This window comes from Rhinolophus sinicus, linkage group LG01, assembly GCF_036562045.2.
Source record: "Rhinolophus sinicus isolate RSC01 linkage group LG01, ASM3656204v1, whole genome shotgun sequence".
Classification (NCBI taxonomy): Eukaryota; Metazoa; Chordata; class Mammalia; order Chiroptera; family Rhinolophidae; genus Rhinolophus; species Rhinolophus sinicus.
In genome coordinates, this window is record NC_133751.1 from 46,249,950 (window position 1) to 46,269,308 (window position 19,359).

General features: G+C 38.5%; 1 long non-coding RNA gene and 1 pseudogene across 2 annotated transcripts in view; one reads left to right on the top strand and one right to left on the bottom strand.

Moving 5' to 3' along the window:
• The first annotated feature begins 2,288 nt into the window (after positions 1–2,288).
• The window catches only part of LOC109450249 (uncharacterized), a 104,817-nt gene continuing 87,746 nt past the window's right edge, over positions 2,289–19,359 (top strand). For both annotated transcript variants that reach the window (XR_012494935.1, XR_002137815.2), the window contains exon 1: positions 2,289–2,346. This is a non-coding gene — a long non-coding RNA (uncharacterized LOC109450249). The remainder of the gene's footprint in view (positions 2,347–19,359) is intronic.
• On the bottom strand, positions 5,290–5,392 carry LOC141568134 (U2 spliceosomal RNA; annotated as a pseudogene).

Below are 19,359 nucleotides of genomic sequence, written 5' to 3' on the forward strand. Positions count from 1 at the left end.
TATTTTTATTATTGTTTTGTATTTTCCAGAATTAACTTTTCTGAGCATGACCACCATTCTAATCAGCAAATAAAACAAAACAAAAATAAAACTGTCAGTAAATATGATTTAAGGGAAAAGCAGGGCCCTGAGTCATCAGACAGACTGATTTCCGGTAAAATTGGGAAGCCTGAACCTTCCGACCACAACTGCCCTGTTGGGCTGTTTTTCCAAACATGTATTATGGTAGGAGTGTACCTCAGCAAATATCTGCCAAGTACTGGACTTTCAAAAGTAATTCCACTTCCTTCTTTTTTAAACAAGAAGGTAGTGACTGCCCTGGGAGTATGTGTCATTTCAGCCTCCAGTTGGCTCTGGATCCTGAATTGTTGCAGCCTGTTTGCCAGGTAATCTCCTTGTCTGTGTGAGTTGTTAGGGTAACCAAAGGCAGCTGATTACTTAATTGTTGAAGGCCGGAAATCAGCTTCTTTCATTAGTTCCCATCAGGATCTTGAGAGCCGCCAGGATTCAGCCTAGCCAGGTTTTCCATCCTTTCTAGTTCAAAGGTATATATTTCTTTTGTGATATATTACTGAGGTTTTATTTAGCTTGCTGAGTTGTATACAGAATCAGCTGCACATTAAAAACAAATAGACATTTTCTATAGTTGATAATAGATAATGATTTAAGGCAGGTAAATGAAACCATCTTGGTGTCATTGAGATACAATTCAGTTTCTTCTTTGCTGAAAAGTTGCATAAAAGTGTTCCATGTTTCCTATTTCATTTTTATTAGATCATGGATTGAAGATCCTTAAGTCCATGGAAGTCGTCAGTACCTAGTATCCATATTAGGCAGACGTAACTGCTCAATGGGTCTGTTTTCTTACGTAGTCTAGAGTATTGCTTGTTATTTGCAAGCACAGTTAAATTTAATGTCCAAGTTCAATTACGTATATGAGTAGCAGGGTTTTAAGAAGCTGAATTGGCATTTAGAAAATAAGATTTCCTTTCCACTCCCTCCCACCACCCCCATGTTTGGTTTTTCTAACACAGAGGCAATGAGAACCTAAGGCCAAAGCAACCAGTTGAAAAAGGAAACATCCACATAATGACTGGCAGTTTTGTCTCCACAGTGTGAAACAAGAAGTTGGCATGATTTTTATTTTTCACCTAGTTGACAGTTTTGTTTTCTTTTGTTTTGTTAGATTTCTTTGGATTGAAATGATTTGTTGATTTGGTATTGTGTAAATCAATCCCAATACCTCTGTGACTGTTAGGGGAAAAAAAATAGTGAAAAGGATAGTTAACCTGAAAGCCAGGAGACTTTGTGATTTTGTTACAGCCTTGTCACCAACAAGTTATATTGAAATGACCTTGGGCAGGTCATTTCACGTCATAGGGCCTTCATTTCCTTATTTGGAAAATGAGGAGGCTGGATAAGACAAGTCCTCAGATGCTTGGTAGTTTCATCTCTTAATTCTTTGACCTGGAGGATGTAAAACAGAGCTCCAGTGTGATCCTCACAGATCACAGGTGACTGACATTTTTGGATGGCTCAGGGAGAGAATCAGTTTTCTAGTTGAGTTTTAAAACCAGGTCACAATTTTTGGCTGGATTTTTAAACTTTAAAAACATATTTTTCCAATTTCTCATTATAAATCAATGTTGCTTGAAGGACATTTAGCAAACACAAATTAACAGAAAGGAGAAACTATAAGTCACTTATAATCCTACAACGAGATAAAACAAATGTCAACACGGTGTACATGTTTCCAGATTTATAAAGATCATCTAATTATTGTCAGTTCTGGAATAACATTTGTTTTAAAACTGTAAATTTGTTCTAACACGATTCATATTATGGAGCAATTTGAGTGGGTTTGTGTATGTATGCACACTTTCTTCTGGGAGAAATGCTAGGTGAACACAGAACACTGAACGCAGCCAAAGTGTGCCTCATAGGAACACATATTATATGTGTGCTCGCGTACACATACACACACACACATGCACACACATACACTATATACACAACCCTTCACAAAGACAATGGGCCACAGCCACTGACATCAGCTGTTAAACTTTTGGACCCATTTCAGATAACCTTCCTTCCACTATTTCACCATAACTGGTAACCTGCAACTCTTCCCTCACTGGCACCCTGGCCCACCTAGTGCCCTCTCTATCTTTAATTTTTTCCCTCTTCCCTCTCAGTGTTTTTCATATTATTCCTCTCCTTTGTCATTTTCCACTTTTTATCTCACCTTTCTCTCACTTTTTTCTCTTTGTTGTTTTTTGCCTCTCCCACACAGGGTGATGGGCGTGGGAACCCAGCTTCCATAACAAACTGCAGGTGTCTTTCAAGGTAAAATGTCATATATATAAAATGCTCATTTAACTTGTGTAAAACTGTGCTGTTGTTTTTTTATTACGTTTCTTTTTTTTTTACGGCGTCTCTGACAAAAAAGTTTTTGCGTGTTGTGCCCCAAACCCATTTTCCCATGTCTTGTAGATTTTTATTGCCTGACTTTGCATATTGCAGAAAGAAATAATACTTAGCAATTAAATAATAATTAATAACTAAACAATAACTAGAGAAGAAAAGATAACTAGTTGAACAGTAATTTATTTACATAATCCTTCAACTAATTGTTTAATTAATAGATATTAATTTTATTTTGTTTCAATCCTTGAGTGCATGTTCTGTTAATATTCTGTGTGATGAAATGAGAAGTACTCATAAAGCACTTCTGCGGCACACTGAACTAACGATGAACATCTGGAGGAAAAGCCCTTGAGCGATTGTTTGAGTTTCTAGTTAAATGTCTCAGTTCAAATTTCTAATATAGCAAATATTAATAGATATAACCTATGTAAACAAAAGTTCTGTGGAGTACTCAATAATTTCTAAGAGTGTAAAGAGGTCCTGAGACCACAATATTTGAGAATACCTGCTAAATCCAGTTTCCTATAATTTTTCAATCCTGTAGTGAAAGTAGAGCATTTCCCTGGCGTAGATTCTCAGAAATGTAACTTCCGAGACTAAGAATGTGAATATTTTTTAAAGGTTTATCTATATAGTGCCACATTGCCCTCCAGAAATGTGGTACAAGTTTATATTCTTATCATTTAATTTTGGTTAAATGTTGCTAATATCCCAGGTCACTGAATACCAGCTAGAGTGCAAAAGTGAGAATCACATTAAAGATATTCCAACTTTTTAGAAATATTTGAAGCTTCTTTGTTTTGAAGTTTAAAATGACTTTGAAATGTACTTATTAATGTATTTGTCAATTTTTAGCCAAAGATGAATTTTTTTTTTTTTACCTTATCCTGAGGGGAAAACATTAGAAAGGGAATATCAAAAATATCTATATGACTTAACAGTTCAGAGCTTAGTATATAACGAAGGGACATACCGTTAAATACTATTGTGGCCAAAGACATTGAGTTATAAGTTAAAAGCTTTCCTTTTGTAAAATCACAACTTGGAGAAAATACTACCATGAAAAACCCTACTTAGGAAACAGGTTAGCATCGTAGAATAAAAACTTGCTCTCCTGGCCCTCCTTGTCTTCCTTTTGGCCTTCCCTTTACTCAGCCTATTCTCTTCCCCTCCTAATGAGACCACTTGAGTCCTTATTCTCAAGGAGGTTTTTCAAACAGGCCTTGTTCTCTCCAAGAGCTGAGAGGAGTTTGATTAGCTGAAAGGGAGTTACAAAAACAAAGCTCGTCTTCTGTTTCTCTTGTTTTTCCTTTCATTACCTTAATTAACAGAGATTTGGGTTCAAATTCTTTTCTAATTTCTCTCAGATGCTTTCTAGTTGCTCTTATTGTATAACATGATACATTATATAATGTTTTGTAATTATGTGGGACAGAGTATATTTCTTAAATCACATCTTTCTGAGAATCTCCAGAAATCCTACATGTACAACTTCACTGACCTTCTTGGTCTTTCTGGGCCGACTTAACGTTCAGGTATCTGAAACAAAGCCATTTATTTCACTGTCGGGAAAACAGACTAAAAGTTAATAGTTTTACTACAAATTGATTCATCCTATAATGGAATATTATGCAGCTATAAACAAGAATGAAGAAGCTCTCTTTGTACCAATATAGAAAGAGTTTTTAAGGTACATTTGTTGGATGACAAAAGTCAAAGTACAAAATAGTAAGCCTCCAATGTTATTCTTTTGTGTAAAAGGTGAGAAAGTGTGACTATGTATTTACATTTGCTTGTTTTTGCATAAATTCTGGAAGAATACACAAAAAACTAAATACAGTGGCAATGTTTGGACAGAAAGAAGGGAAATAGGCAGATGGAAAACAAGGGTAGAAGCAAGACTTTTCACCTTGTATACTGTTTGCTTTGAACATGTCAACGTATTATCTTCTTAAAAAAAATAAAATAAAACAGCAATAAAGAATTATACTTGCGTTCAGGAAACAGAGCCAGGACATAGTAATAGCATGGGAGAGAGCCCAGTACCTGATAGTAAGGAGGCACTTTCTCACAGGTTTATATTTTATTCATAATTCTAGGATTCTTTCCACCATTAACGTGTGTGACAGGCTTGACCTTGGGTCTTGGCAGCTCTTCTTATTTGGAGGGCATCCCTGGAGAGGAGGAAGTGAGTCTTTTCCTTACTCCTCGCAGAGACAGGACCCTCCTATGTCTTCCTTGCATTCTTTAACTGTCTGGTTCATGCTGGAACTGGCACTACCTACTCTGGCAGACAAGGGGAGGAAGCAGCCACGGGTTCTGGCACCGTCCCCAAGGTGAGCTGTTTCTGACTACAGGCATCATAGAGACAGCTTTGAAGAACTGGCAAAACCAACCCCTTGCTTTCTTTGCAGGATGATGAAGATGCTAATACCAGGGCAGTTGAAAGCAAACTCTGAAGGTTTTTATTCAGAAAATATGCTCAGAGGACAATGCTATTAATGATCCTTTGCCAGACCCCAGTTTGTTAATATTCCAAATACCTTAGGAGAGTTCAGCAGCACACGTCTAATTTGAAGTAATTTGTTCTGTTAATATTTTGGTTTCTGCTGCCAGGAAGCCTGGGCATATGGCATTCCCTTAAGACTTGAAGAAGAAAACCATTATGGGTGATAATAAGAAATGCACATTCATTGATATGTTTAACATCTTGGCTTGAAGATGAAATTCTAAGCCATGAATCCCAGTGTCTTCCTAGCTGCGTACAGGTTAAAGTACATTTTCCGGTGACTGCTTTATTTATTCCAATAATGTGTTGACCCCGGGGGGTCTCTCTGAGCCTTGACTTTGTGATGATGGTGGTAAGAATCACCTAGCTGCTTGCTAAAAATAGAGGACATATCAGATATTAAACTGATAAGAACAAATACTACACTTGATCTTAGCCGAAAGGCTGAGAAGCGATCCCCACAGTTCTCTAGTTCATTGGCAGCAAGATTCGGATTCGAACCCAGGTTTTCGGAATCAACTTCTGATAGTCTCTTTGCTGCCTCCCAGTTACCTGCAGGACAAAAGGTGAGGAATGCTGTTAAAGCCTGTGAGTCAACACATGTGAGAATTTAGAGGAGGAAGGGATACCTTCTATTAGCTGAGGGTGGGAAAAGCTTAATGCAGAAACACCATTGGAGTCTGGGCTGAGAAGGCAGGGTGGGATGTTATAGAAAGAGATGTGGAGTGTGTGCATCAGAGGAGTATGGCCCATGTGTGAGGCTGGGCTGGGGGCTAGTGCAGACCTCCTTGTCACCAGCCGCAGCAGCACTGGCTTGGTTTGGCAGCCAGCCTCCGAGTTGTGCATGTTGATTTCACTCATTTATCACTGTGAGGACGAATGGCCTTTGTCATCGGCTCCTCTTGCCCTTTCTTTATCTATCAGTTCATTATGCTTCTATTCCCCTATGTATGCATTTCTCTTTTTTCTCCTTTCATGGAAATAGTCTTTGTAAAGCATATATATCATAAAAGATAACATGTATTACTTGTGTAACTTGAAAGGTAAAATTCCACCATTTAGCAGCTAGTCTCACTCTACACGTTAAGAACTCATTTAATGGGCAAGAACGTTTTCTCCTAATTATCACCTCCTTAGGTTGAGTAGAAATAGGAGGCCTAGACTTGGCCTTGGGGGGTTTTCAAGGTGATAATGAGATAGCATTTTGTCTGACTTGTACCTTATTTTAGTTTTTGGTGTATTTGCTGTATTATCTCTACTAGATTTCAAGTTGTTTCAGCAGGCACTGTGTCATTTCAGCGTTGAATTCCTCACTGTGCCAAGCTCATGCCTGGCACTTAGTAGGTGCTCAGGCAGTCAGAGATTCCAGGTGGGGTTTCCAAAAATTTCTTGATGGTAGAATCAAAGGGAGGTTAAGTGAATAAGGATTATTTTACCTTATGGACAGCAATAGCTCCTAGTTCATGTAAAATGGATTTCTCTATATTTATAAGGGAGGTCTTTTGTTCTGGGCCCAGGAATATTTCTGTGCACTCTACATGGAAACTCTTTTGGGGATCTGGATATTAGTCAGAAGGTGAATGTAGAATCTGAGCAGTAAATGGCTGAGAATCATGAGGATTATTTCATCCAGGTTTTGGTGAAGCCTAAACAAACACACTGCTTTAGGGTTAACATACCATCACTTACCACACTTACCACCATCCCTCTCCCCCACCCCCCAAAGCCTACCTTGTTCTCAGACCCCAGCAGACCTTCCTGGCAGCTTAACTTCAACTGAGTCAGATGCAATCTATTTGCTGACTAAATCTAACATGTAACTATTGATTTTTAAAATTGTTCACTCTGAGTTTAGTTTTATTTCTATCTGGACTGCTGAATAGTGTCCAACGGTGTGAGTATGAATGAATTTAAGAAGAGAAGGTGTCGTTTTCACCATATCTCATTTAATCCTTCAGACTACCTACCTTATGAGGTAGACAAGCTGAGATTCAAACCCTGCTGATTCCAAAGCCCATATTCTTTTTTTTTTTTTTTTTTTCCCCTCCTCCCATTGAAGCCATTGTTTCTCAGTCTAGTTGTAGGGCACAGCTCCCTGGACCATCCTGGTATTATGAAGCTTGCGTTCCACCCAGTTGGTGTCCGGTCATTTGTCGGCCGCTTACAGCAGCTCACGGCAGCTCTCTCGTTGGCTTCCAGCAGCTCACGATGGCTGCCGGCCACTCCCAGCTGCTGGCCACTAATGCCGGCTGCCGGCCAGTGTGGCCCCCGGCTGCTCACGGTAGCACATAGCAGCCCATGGCAGTCTGTGGCAGCACACAGCAGCTCACACCGAGCTCCTACTGTTCACAGCAGCCTAGCTCCAGGGAGAGCCATTGTTCACAGTCTTAGTTGTAAAGTGCGCAGCTCACTGGCCCATGTGGGAATCGAACTGGTGGCCTTCGGTGTCAGGAACATGGTGCTCCAACTGCCTGAGCCACCGGGCCGTCCCCAAAGCCCATATTCTTTACCCTACATTATACTGCCGGCCCATAGACACTCAAGCCCCTCCAGGACCTCACTCCTAACCATCAAAACAGTCTCACCTCTCTCCACTCATGCCTCCCTCTAGGACGGCCAAACTGCTCTAAATCCCTATGTACTGTGTCTACTCCATGCACAGAATGGTCTGGTTGTTCTATACCTGTTTGGCTGAGATTTGAATAGCCAGGACCAGGAAGATAACAATGTTACAATGGATAAAAGGAAGTACAAATTTATTATGTACCATGTACACTATGTAATAGATCCTTGATATAGGTTGTCTTATTTAATCTTCATTATCTCGTGCAACATCAATGAGAGGACATGTATGGAAGGGTCAAGAATATAGATTCTGGAACCTCTTTCCTCAGGTTTGAATCCCAGCTTTGCTCCTTACTAGCTGCATAATCTTGGGCAGGTCACTTACTTGTCTCTGCCTTAGTCTGCTTCTCTGTAAAATGGGAATGATAAGTTATTGAACTTGCCTCATTAGGTTATAATGAGAATCCAATCAACAGTGTCTGGCTCATGGGGAATTCTATCCAAAAATTAGCTATTTTAGTGCCCCAATTTTAGAGTTTATGTATGAATCTGGGCTTGAAGAGGTCATGCCACTTGTTCAAAGTCACACAATTAGCAAATGGGTACACTGATTTTTATATTTAGGTCTGTCCACTTCCAAAGACCATATTATTTCCAGTACACATAACTGTGTTCATTAGGATACAAACAATGAGCTTTTCAGAATGAGGGGCTATATCTTAGGCATGGGCTTACAAGAACAAGGTGAAATATTAAGAAGTTAGAATGGGTTTTAAAATAAATCATAAGAAATTGCCCTCAGTTTACATCCTTTTCATAGTATAGCGTCACCTCCTGGGGTCATGGAAATACAGCTTGGTCACCTGGGAGCAATTAATGGTTGTTAACATGTAACCCTACATAGAGTTTAGTTGTCATCATCAGAGTGTGCCAGTTTTACAGTGCTTAAAGGAGTTAACCTGGGCTTAAAAAGTTAAGTGCAGTACCTGATGGAATGAAATATGCTAAAATGAGACTTGCATGTGAGGCACACACACAGAGAAATGAATTTTGATGGGACGTAGATTGCATGAGTCAATCTAGAGCCAAGAGTCCAGCTTGGGACTGGGAGGCTGACTGCTTAGATTGCTTGCATTAGAAGAGGGCAAAGAAACAGAACAACCACAGAGAAAAGGGGAGGATGTAAGAGGGAAGATGGCAGTCATGGTTAAGATAAAAACTTTTATGGCTGGCGGGAGTGTCGATGTCTATGTTCTTTCTGATGAGGAATATGGCATCATATAGCAAATACCTCAAAAATATGACTATCTTTTTTTATTTTTAAACACTCTCTCTTAAGTCATAATGAATTATGGCCAAAGATTTGTATTCATCAGAGTGTTATTAAAAATTGGGAAAATTTGGAGATGATCTGTTCCACAATAAATTGACAAAATGGAATAGTATGTAGCCATTAATAGTAATTTTAGGAATGGTTTTTAAACTCTATGGGAGCAAGGATCCTTTATAGCTTGTTCAAAATCTGTGTATTTTTTTTGCTTAAGACCATGCCTGGTATATAATAAGAGTTCAATTAATATATGTTTAAGAAATAAATATAATATTTAGTGTGGGGAAAAACATCACCAAAGGACACTAAACTGAATCTCTTGCTTTGAAAATAATTCTGACCATAGAAAAAGGAGTGTTAAAAATCCTCCATATTATATGTGGTTCCCTGGATTGGATCCTGGAACAGAAAAAGAACATTTATTAGTCAAGCCATGAAGACATGGGAGAATCTTAAGTGCATATCTAAGTGAAAGAAGCCAATCTGAAAAAACTATGGACTGTATGATTCCAACTAAATGAGATTTCGGAAAAGGCAAAACTAAAGAGACAGTAAAAAGATCAGTAGTTGTCAGGGATTCCGGGGGTGACTGGGGAAGTGGGGAGTGGGGGATGAATACGTGAAGCACAGGGGATCTTTAGGGCAGTGAACATACTCTGGTACTGTAACGATGGATAAATGATGTCATTAGGCATCTGTTAAAACCCATAGAACTATACAACATGAAGAGTGAAATTTAATGTAAACTATGAGCTTTAGTTAATAACAATGTATCATTGTAGGCTCATTATTTTAACAAATGTACCACACTACTGCAAGATGTTAGTAACAGGGGAAGCTGTATGTTAGGGGTGGAAGGGCAGGGATGGGATGGGTAGGTAAGACTGTACTACCTGCTGAATTTTTCTGTAAATTTAAAGCTATACCCCCAAAATAGTCTATTAATTTCTTTTTTTTTTAAAGTGCATAAGTGGAAAAGCTGTTATACATAAAGTCTGGATTCTAGTTAATAGTAATATACCAATTTTAATTTCTTAGTTTTGACAACTGTACCATGGTTATACGTAGATGTTAATATTATGGGGAAAGAGGTGAAGAGTATATGAGAACTCTCTGTATCATCTTAGTCATTTTTCAGTAAATCTAAAATCAATCCAAAATGAAGTTTATAAAAGAATGCACCATAGCAAATGACAGTCAGGGCCTCGTGCCTACAACCCCCCAGCACTGGTGCTGTCATCAAGCAGAGGGCACTGCCAGGAACACCGTGGCTGTTCAGGTGGTCAGAAGTAGATGATAAAGGGACATCAAATGCTCACATTTCAAGTCTGGGCTTGAGTGACAGCCATGACACCAAACTTCCTAAGAGATGAAGTTAAATGTGGTATACAGCACAAACTCAACAAAGAATTTATACAAATGCCATCATCTATTTTTTGGAAATAAATAGAAACGGCAAAGGAATGACACTTGTAGTTAGTTGTCGCTTCTAAACTTAAGTCTCCCCTTTCCCCTTGGAACGTCTTCCTTTCCTCTGTCCTTCCACATCTATTGAGTGACTAAGTTAGATCCTGGGGGTGTTTCCAAGAACAAGACAGACGTGAGCTCTGCCCCTAAGGACATCAAAACTTGTCTTCAATACTTAAAGAGGACGTGTTTGCCCCTAACTTGGAGCATGGTCTCGTCTTGAATGACCTCAGTGCTGGTTTTATTATTTGTTGGTTTTTAACACATGCTTCTGGGTCATATAGGAAGAGTTGCCAGTACCAGACACCTTGTGTCATTCCACAAGATTTCAATGACTTTCTTGTCTGCGTTTTGTGATATTTTATTGATAGCCACCACCTCTGAAATTGATGTCTTAAGGACTTCTTTAAAAACCCATCAACATGTCATTATCTTTCCTTTGAAAAGAATAGTAGCCATGGTGAGAAGGCCATAGGAGTGGGGAGGGGCAGTCGTTTAGCTGGTGGCCATATAAAGTGTTGAGTTTCACACTAGGACTCCTTAGATTTGGCTCACACCAAACTGGCCCTGATATTGGCTCATGGAAGTTCAAAGAGGAGAATTTTTCATGGGTCACCATTCTGAGCTTTGGCCCTCAGGTTCAAATGCTGGACTGTTACCGCTTCATTCCTTATGGTTCTTGTCTAACACCTGGCTCTTCCTTACCGGCCTATGTGTTTAATCTGTTTCCTTAGAGTAGCAAGGGCAGTGTACCTATTCTTAGTGATTTTGTTTTATTTGATTGGTCAGTGAAGCATTGCAGAGCAAAGCAGACTATTTCCCGAGTCCCTACCTGCCACCACATGTGGTGGAAACTGCGAGGGATCTCCCTAGGGCCTCTTTTCTAAGGGCACTAATCCCATTCACCCACCTAATCACCCACCAAAGTTTCTACTTCCTAATACTGTCATATTAGGATTTCAACCTATGAGTTTGAGAGGGGACACACATTCGGAGCATAGCAGCCCCACTAATTGTGTAGCTAGTCTCATTCATGTGCAATAAGTTCAGAAAAATCAGACAGGTTGGGGTTCAAATTTGAACTCAGCTCCTTGCTAGCAGTGAGATCATGAGTGAATCCTGACTTAAATATCCAAGCTTCAAGTGTCCTCATCAGTTAAATGGGGATACTTCCCCATTATGAGAAATACTAAAATGAGAAAACACAGTTTAAAAAACGTGTGTGGTGCCAGGCACACAATAGATATTTTGCTATCTGTGCATCCATCCATCCATCCATCCATCCATCCATCCATCCATCCACCCACCTAGCCAACCATCTATCCAGATAACCAACAAACCATTTACTGTTTGCCTATTTGTACAATGAAGTATGCTAGGCCCTGTTTGGGCTGCAGAGTTGAAGAAAATGTGTTCTCACATAGCTTATAATATAATAGGAGAGGTAACACCCATCCCTTCACAATGGTCCCTACCAACAGAATTTAAGCATAGTATCACATTTGGAACTAGTTATTATTTCCTGGGAGATAGGGAGAAGGTAAGAGGGGAGTAAGGTGTAAAACTTAGGGATGAGAAAGTTAAGTTTGTAACTTGGGATTGTCTGGGTCATAGAGAAAAGTTAACAGAGAGCTTTGACGAGTGTAATCTCATTTTCACAAGGGAGGGAAAGGATGACAACACGGATGAGGGGAGACAGAGGAAGGAGCCTAGGGAGGGAGGTGGCAGAGTTACAGTTCCAGGAGCAAGAAAAGAACAAAACTGGATAGAATATAACATTTAACACTCCCATTGTCAAACCAAGCAGCAGATTTCAAATAATAACAGATTCCTCGTTTAAACCACAACAGTTTTTATCAGGTTAAGCATGAAAGCAGACTAGCAATGCACATACATGGGGAATTTTACCATCTTGGTTTAATAAATGAGTTTATGTGCTGTGTTGAAACAGTGCAACTTCCTTAATCCAATATCTGATGAAGGAGCAGGGATAGAAGAATTAATTTACCACACACTAATTAAAGAGGGGTATGCACTGGATATACGGTGAAAGTGTCTGAAATGAATATTTGATAAACAATATCTGGTAAATTAAAAACCTGAAATGTTAAATTAAATGCAAATTAAAAATCTGGAATGTTAAATTAATTAAATACAGAAAACTGCATCAAATAACATTACAGGTCTCAGTTAAATCAGGGAGGGAGAAAAAAAAGAGCCAAGTTACTCAGCAGCACGTCTTGCCAGCATGCACTCTTGACTCACCTGTTGGGAATAAATGAGAGTGACAGGAGCTTCAGCTTTATTCATGAATTTACATATCACACACACACAAACATTTCTGGGTACTTTTTACTTGTGAAGCTAAGTGGGGAATAAAATGAACGTTTGTCTTTATCATGGAAGAAATGCCAAGAGCTTTATTCAAGTCATTGGATCTTCTAGCTTGAGATAAGGACAGCCAGACTGTTACATAAAGGGGTTCCTCTCAGGTAGAGTGGTTCACACGGCATGGTGTCTGTGTTTACGTTTGACGTGAAGCAGAAGAGTGAGCTTGGAGACTTGGGCTCAGGATATTCCTGGAGATCGGCCTTTTTCTGTGGTGTAGTGTGGATGAAAGACCAAGCAGTCCTGCCTTGTAAAGAAACCTAATGGGTGGGATCAGCCATATTTTCTAATGTTTCTTGAAAACAGGAGACGCCTCTAAACCATCACTTACTGTCATCTGACTTTTCATTTGAACACAGGATCAGTCCCAGTGGGTCCTTTGAATGTAAAATTCTTCCCCTGCCACTGACTATTGAGCTCTTCTGAACAAGGCACTCATTTTCTCTCTCCACCATTTTGTTTCCTCACCTGTTGGATGAAGCTCACAGTGCTGACACCACAGAGAGCTGCCAGCAGGAATAACTAATCAGACTGAGTGCTTTATAATCTTGGTTCTAACTTCTGCAAATTAACCAGGATTCTAAAGCTGTCCTAAATGACCAAATTAGTGTTTTTTTTACTGTAAGTCTCTGGATGTCTATGTTCTGAACACTTGAGATATATACTTTATTTCTGGGGGGAAAAAAGAATAAATGTATATTTAGTGCATGGGAAACTTTACAGAATAGATTATTTTTGCCTTCCTTTGGCCCACATAGTACCTTGCTCATGTCTCTATTTTAGCAGTTATTCTATATTGAAATTACTTTTTAAAACTTATTAATTGTAAACATTTATTGAAATAACACCAGTAATATATGAAAGAATTCTCTTTAAAATGTTCAAACACTACAGATAAAGATAAAGGCTCCTGAACCTCAACTTTCAGCTAAGATGGACTTTCTGTCATTGGTTTGGTGTGTGTCCCTTTAGACCTTTTTCTTTCTATGCACTTACAAATATATCAACATGTAATTTTTAAGAAAAATTTGTTTATGTAAATAGCTTTATACGATAGCTGTTAATTGGCAACTTGTTTTTTTTTTTAACAACTGTATAATGTCTTGGAGAATCTTATATCATAGAATTATAAATGTATTTCATTTTTTACTTTACTGCCGCACAGTACGCTGTGGCTGTATCACAACTTATTTAATTATTTCTATATTGCTGGCATTTAGGTTGTTTCCAATCTCTTTGTTAACATAAAAAAGCTGCAGTCCTTGGCGACATCCTTTTGTCCAACGTTTCTCAAATACTCAGTTCTATTTATTTCTCTGTTTCTAGTGCTTAGTACAGTGCCTGGCATGTATATGCGTCCAACAAATGTTTATGAACGATTAAGTCAATGAATAAGTAAATAAACTAATTCAAGAAAAAATTTCAGATTTATGAACATGTCTACTATAATACGATTTTGATTGATAGTAGTGAAATTGAGCCAAATAAGCCAAATGATGACATTGTTAGGTATATTAACATATACTGAAATCAAAGATTATTGTACCAAAGTTTCTACCTCTGACCTTATTCTAGTAAGCACTTAAAAAAGAAATGATTTGTGTGAAATCATAGCAAGCATGCTTGGGAAATTTGCAGAATATAAAATGTAAACAGCTAATATAATGATGATTGATTCAACATTCAAAATAATTTTATCTGTTGCAATATTGGACAGGGGGAAAATAATCTCCCAAGACAAAGATTTCTGGAGCACCTGCAATATCAAGTACCTACCCCGTCCCTTCAGTATATACTCAAAACAGATCAATGGATACATCCCTGCTGTCAAGAAGCTCATAGGGAAATTTCTGAATTTAGATACAAGGCTTAGGCAGAAGTCCATGTTAGGGAATGTCTAGATGGATAACAATTCATAGAAAAAAGATGTTGGGGTTTAAGTTGATTCAATATGTGCCAATGATAGAAGCAAATAAAGTTACTCTGGCTAAAATAGCATTTATAGAACTAATATGCACATTTTCCAGAGTAGTAATCCCACTGACTTTGGAGTGTATAAAATATGGTCCATCCTTGGGCATTGTCTGTGACTTGTAGCTGATATAACATTAACTGTTCATCTGAGTGATATTCCAGGTGGAGGGTTCAGGGGAGGCTCTTTGAAAGGAGAGGTCATCTGAACTGTGTCTTTATTTTATTTTATTTTTAAAGATTTTATTGGGGAAGGGGAACAGGACTTTATTGTGGAACAGTGTGTACTTCCAGGACTTTTTTCAAGTCAAGTTGTTGTCTTTTCAATCTTAGTTGTGGAGGGCACAGCTCAGCTCTAGGTCTAGTTGTCATTGTTAGTTGCAGGGGGCACAGTCCACCATCCCTTGCAGGAGTCGAGGAATCAAATTGGCAACCTTCTGGTTGAGAGGCCGCTGGCCCATGTGGGAATCAAACTGGCAGCTTTCGGTGTTAGGAGCACGGAGCTCCAACTGCCTGAGCCACCAGGCCGGCCCTGAACTGTGTCTTTAATGAGAGAAGAGGTAGCAGTGGATGGAAAATCTTAAGCAAATGGTTGGAGAGAGGAAAAGGAGGGGGACCGAAGTGAGCTTCTGTTGAGCTTGAGCCTTCCCTCAGTAGCACAGGACTGGTTGAGGAAGGAGTAGGAAAAAGGTTGGACTGTCCTTATCCTAGGCTCTGGACTGTTCCCAATCCCTTTCCTAACACCCTGTGAGCAGCAACATCTGTCAATGAATCCAGAGATGGAGGTGATGATGGCAGGCTACAGGAATCAATTGTTGAAGCTCATTCACTCACATATCTGTTGGCTGAGAACTCAGCTATGTCTATGGGCCAGAACATCCCCCATGGGACTTCTTTGGCTGGCTGCTTGGACTTCCTTACAGCATGGTAGCCAGGTCCCAGGGTGACTATTCTAAAAGACCCAGGGGGAAGCTATATCACTTTTTTAAGATTAGTGTCAGAAGTCACATAGCATCACTTCTGCAATAAACAAAAGCCTAGATTTAAGGGAATGGAACATAAACCCCACTTCTTGATGGCAGGAATGTCAATATATTATAACGAGAGCATGTGTGATGGAAGATAGTGTTACAGCCATCTTTGGAAAATACAATCTGCCAGAATATATCTCCCATAAAGAGACACTGATATCTCTATGAGTAGGGTTTCCAGGTGGAAATTCCCGCCCTGTTCTCAGGAATTTTTTTTCCGCTTTTCCATTCCCGAATCCCGAGATATAAACTATTTTCTGTTCTCCACAATGAATCGTTTCCACAAAGTGACAGCCGATACTACCAACCACCTGGGTTCAAGGAGCCGATTTTTTTGATTTCCTGACCAATATTTCTTGGGATTCGGGAATGAAAAAGCGAAAAAAATTCCTGAGAACAGCCAGGAATTCCTGCCTGGAAACCCTATCTATGAGAAACCTGTTGCTAAAAGTAGAGTGACACTCTAGACAACCTATAGGAAGCTTGATGTATAAAGCATTTCATCAGAGAAGATGTGTGGAAATTGGTTGGAGATTTGGAAGGTTTGAGTTATGGTCCCAGTTAACCATGTTACCCTTTGAAATTGAGTATATTATGTGACATCTTTAAGCCTCAGTTTTCTCACCTGTAAATAAGGAGGTTGAATAAGATGACCTATAATTCTAAACACAGATAACACCCAATCACATTTAGCCCATGTATTCCAGATTGCTATCTTTTTGCATTAACCTGAGACAGTTCGTGATCTTGTCTAAATACCACATTGATTGAATAATGTTTGACAGCAAGGGATTGGGGTGAATCCAGTGTCACAATGATATATTAGTAATTGAGATAGATTTGGAATTCGCTTTCAGAAAATTCCCAAGTCTAAGACTCAGGTTTACTGAATTTTTTGAGAAATCCATGAAAAGTCCATCAAGTGATGTCATCGTGATAATCTGGAATATACATATATACGGTGTTTCCCCGAAAATAAGACCTAGCCAGACAACCAGCTCTAATGTGTCTTTTGGAGCAAAAAGTAATATAAGACCTAGTATTATATTAATTATATTATATTATATTATATTATATTATATTATATTATATTATATTATTATATTATATTATATTATACCCAGTCTTATATTATAATAAAATAAGACTGGGTCTTATATTAATTTTTGCTCCAAAAGATGCATTACAGCTGATTGTCTGGCTAGGTCTTAGTATTTTCGGGGAAACATGGTGTGTGTGTGTGTGTGTGTGTGTGTGTATGTGTGTGTGTGTGTGTATCAGTGTTTAAATTGCAAATTTAAATTAGCTTAGATAGTTACAAATCATATCAGGTTACTTCTTAAACTAACTCAGTTAACTATGCTCTGAAATTAGATTCTAAGGATCATTCTTATATGATAAAATCAGATCATTTGTGAGAAAAGAGAGGCAGCTGAATTAGTATTAACTGTATTTACACTCTTTATTATTATTATTTTCAATACTCAATTTATCCCAGGTAGTAAGCAGCATGAGCCTATGTTTTCAGATTAATACATCATGCAAGACTAATGTTTAAATTGGGAAGAAGCAGTTAATTAAAATCGGCCCACTCCTTCAATAAAAGATGAAGAAGATAGACATGATTTTGGCTAAGTAAAGATATTTTACATGTATATATATATATATATATATATATATATATATATGTATTTGTGTGTGTACATATCCACATATTTGTTTATGTACATGTATGTGATGCAAACATAATAATAACATGCTAGGGTACATAAAATAGAAAAGTGAACATGATGCAAAGAAGCAAAACCTCAAATGGATGATACTCATTGAAAGTGCAAATTAAATGTGATTTAAAGAACAACTGCAAGGGTATAATTTGTTTGGTAAGCAACCTTGTGTAAGGAAATAAAACATACAGAAAGCTTTGTGGGATTAAAGATACACCCTCCTCCCAGAGTGTGCAAGCGCACGCTCGTGCACATGCACATTTACAGGGAAAGAATTACCAGAATTAATATTAATCCTTTGGTTTCCTTTTCTCTTTAATACTAACCCAATCCTACCTTGAGGTTTTTATTTAAAGAAAAAAATATCTCCGTGTTTACAAACCATACTCCCCCCACCGAAGCACAATATGAGATTGGTCTAGAAATAAAGTTTCGGGTCTGCATTATTCTGTAGTAATTAACAAAGAAACTTCCTATATATTAGTAGCATTTCCCAGTAGTCAATTTCCCACAGCAATAGAAGATATAATTATACTGATGTAAATCACAATGAGATGCCTAGAAGGGACTGGCCTTTCACCTTCTTTAATTCATTGAAAGATCTTATCTTTTTGACAGGTACTGTCAGGCAGAGCAAGGGGCTGGGAGGCAGGATATTTTTCCGGTAACTAATTTGCTTGGAGGAAAAAACAGTATTTATTGCAAACACTCCAAAGCAGCGTGATAATCCAGGTTTAGCAGAGAATTCTCTAAATCTTTTTCTCCCTTGCCTTAATAATTATCCTTATGTGTCTTGCTCGCTCTCCCTCTCTAGGTCTAGAGATCTACCTCGCCCCTAGGTCTCTCTCATTCTCTTTCTCCTCCACAAAACACTAGCTATTCCTTTGGGCTTCATGTTTCCAAAATATTTATAAAGAAATGGGTACATATTTATGCACACAGATGTAGTTTTTTCCTTCCTTACAATGAATCCTTGCTGCCAGCTTTTGTACTTTACATTGTTTGTACAGAAAAATCAACACTGGGACAAGCCAGCATTCTGGGAACGACTTTCTACCCCCACAATATCTGACTTACTTTTACAGTTGCTTCCTGGTTTGCTGCTTTTGTTCAAGAGACATTTCCTTTTGGACGAAACCACCTAGAGTATAACATTGAATGTCAAGGGTTGCGTGAGAGTCAAAGCAGTTCCAATGTCTGAGAACCCCAGAAGCAGAAGATGTAGCATTAGCCACCCAACTGGAAATGAAAAGATGCCTGAAGTTTGGTAGTTTCTCTTACCCTCCCCTACATTCATTTTATTTTTGTGGCAAAACTTGAAACAAAGCTAGAGTAAAAGTGCTTTTCATTTAGTGGGTGGTGGAGGTTCTGACTCAGGCTTTGCAAACATGACATTGCTTGAACCCCAAGATGAACGCTCCCACAGGATTCCAGAGAAACAAAGCTGCCTGCTCCGTTGCGTGACATCATTCACCTTGGGAATTCTGGCTGAGGTGGGGAGGTGGTGGCACAGGTGCAGGTTTTCTGAGGTACATGAATGGAATCGCCAGAGTTCAAAGAGGTTTTGAACTTTTAGATCGAGGCTTTCTTGGTTACATTTAGCCTACTTGGATAACAAGTTTAGGTCTGGAACTACTAAAGCAGAAATTTCTAAAACTCTCAGTAATATTTTTATTATTTTAAGAAATCAGATTACATTAGTGAAAAAATGGAAGCATCCTAGTAGCCAATATAGGGGATTGTTAAATAAATTGTAATATATCCATATCATGGAATAATACATAGCTACTTAAAATGTTAGCATTAGTTATCTGTGGGGGTAGGAAAGCAGGGAATTGAATTTTTTTCATTTTGTTTATCTGAATTTTAAGATACAGAGAATGTATTACTTTGGTAATACTAATGATAACAATATAATTTAAGAAAGGAAACAGATAATGTGGT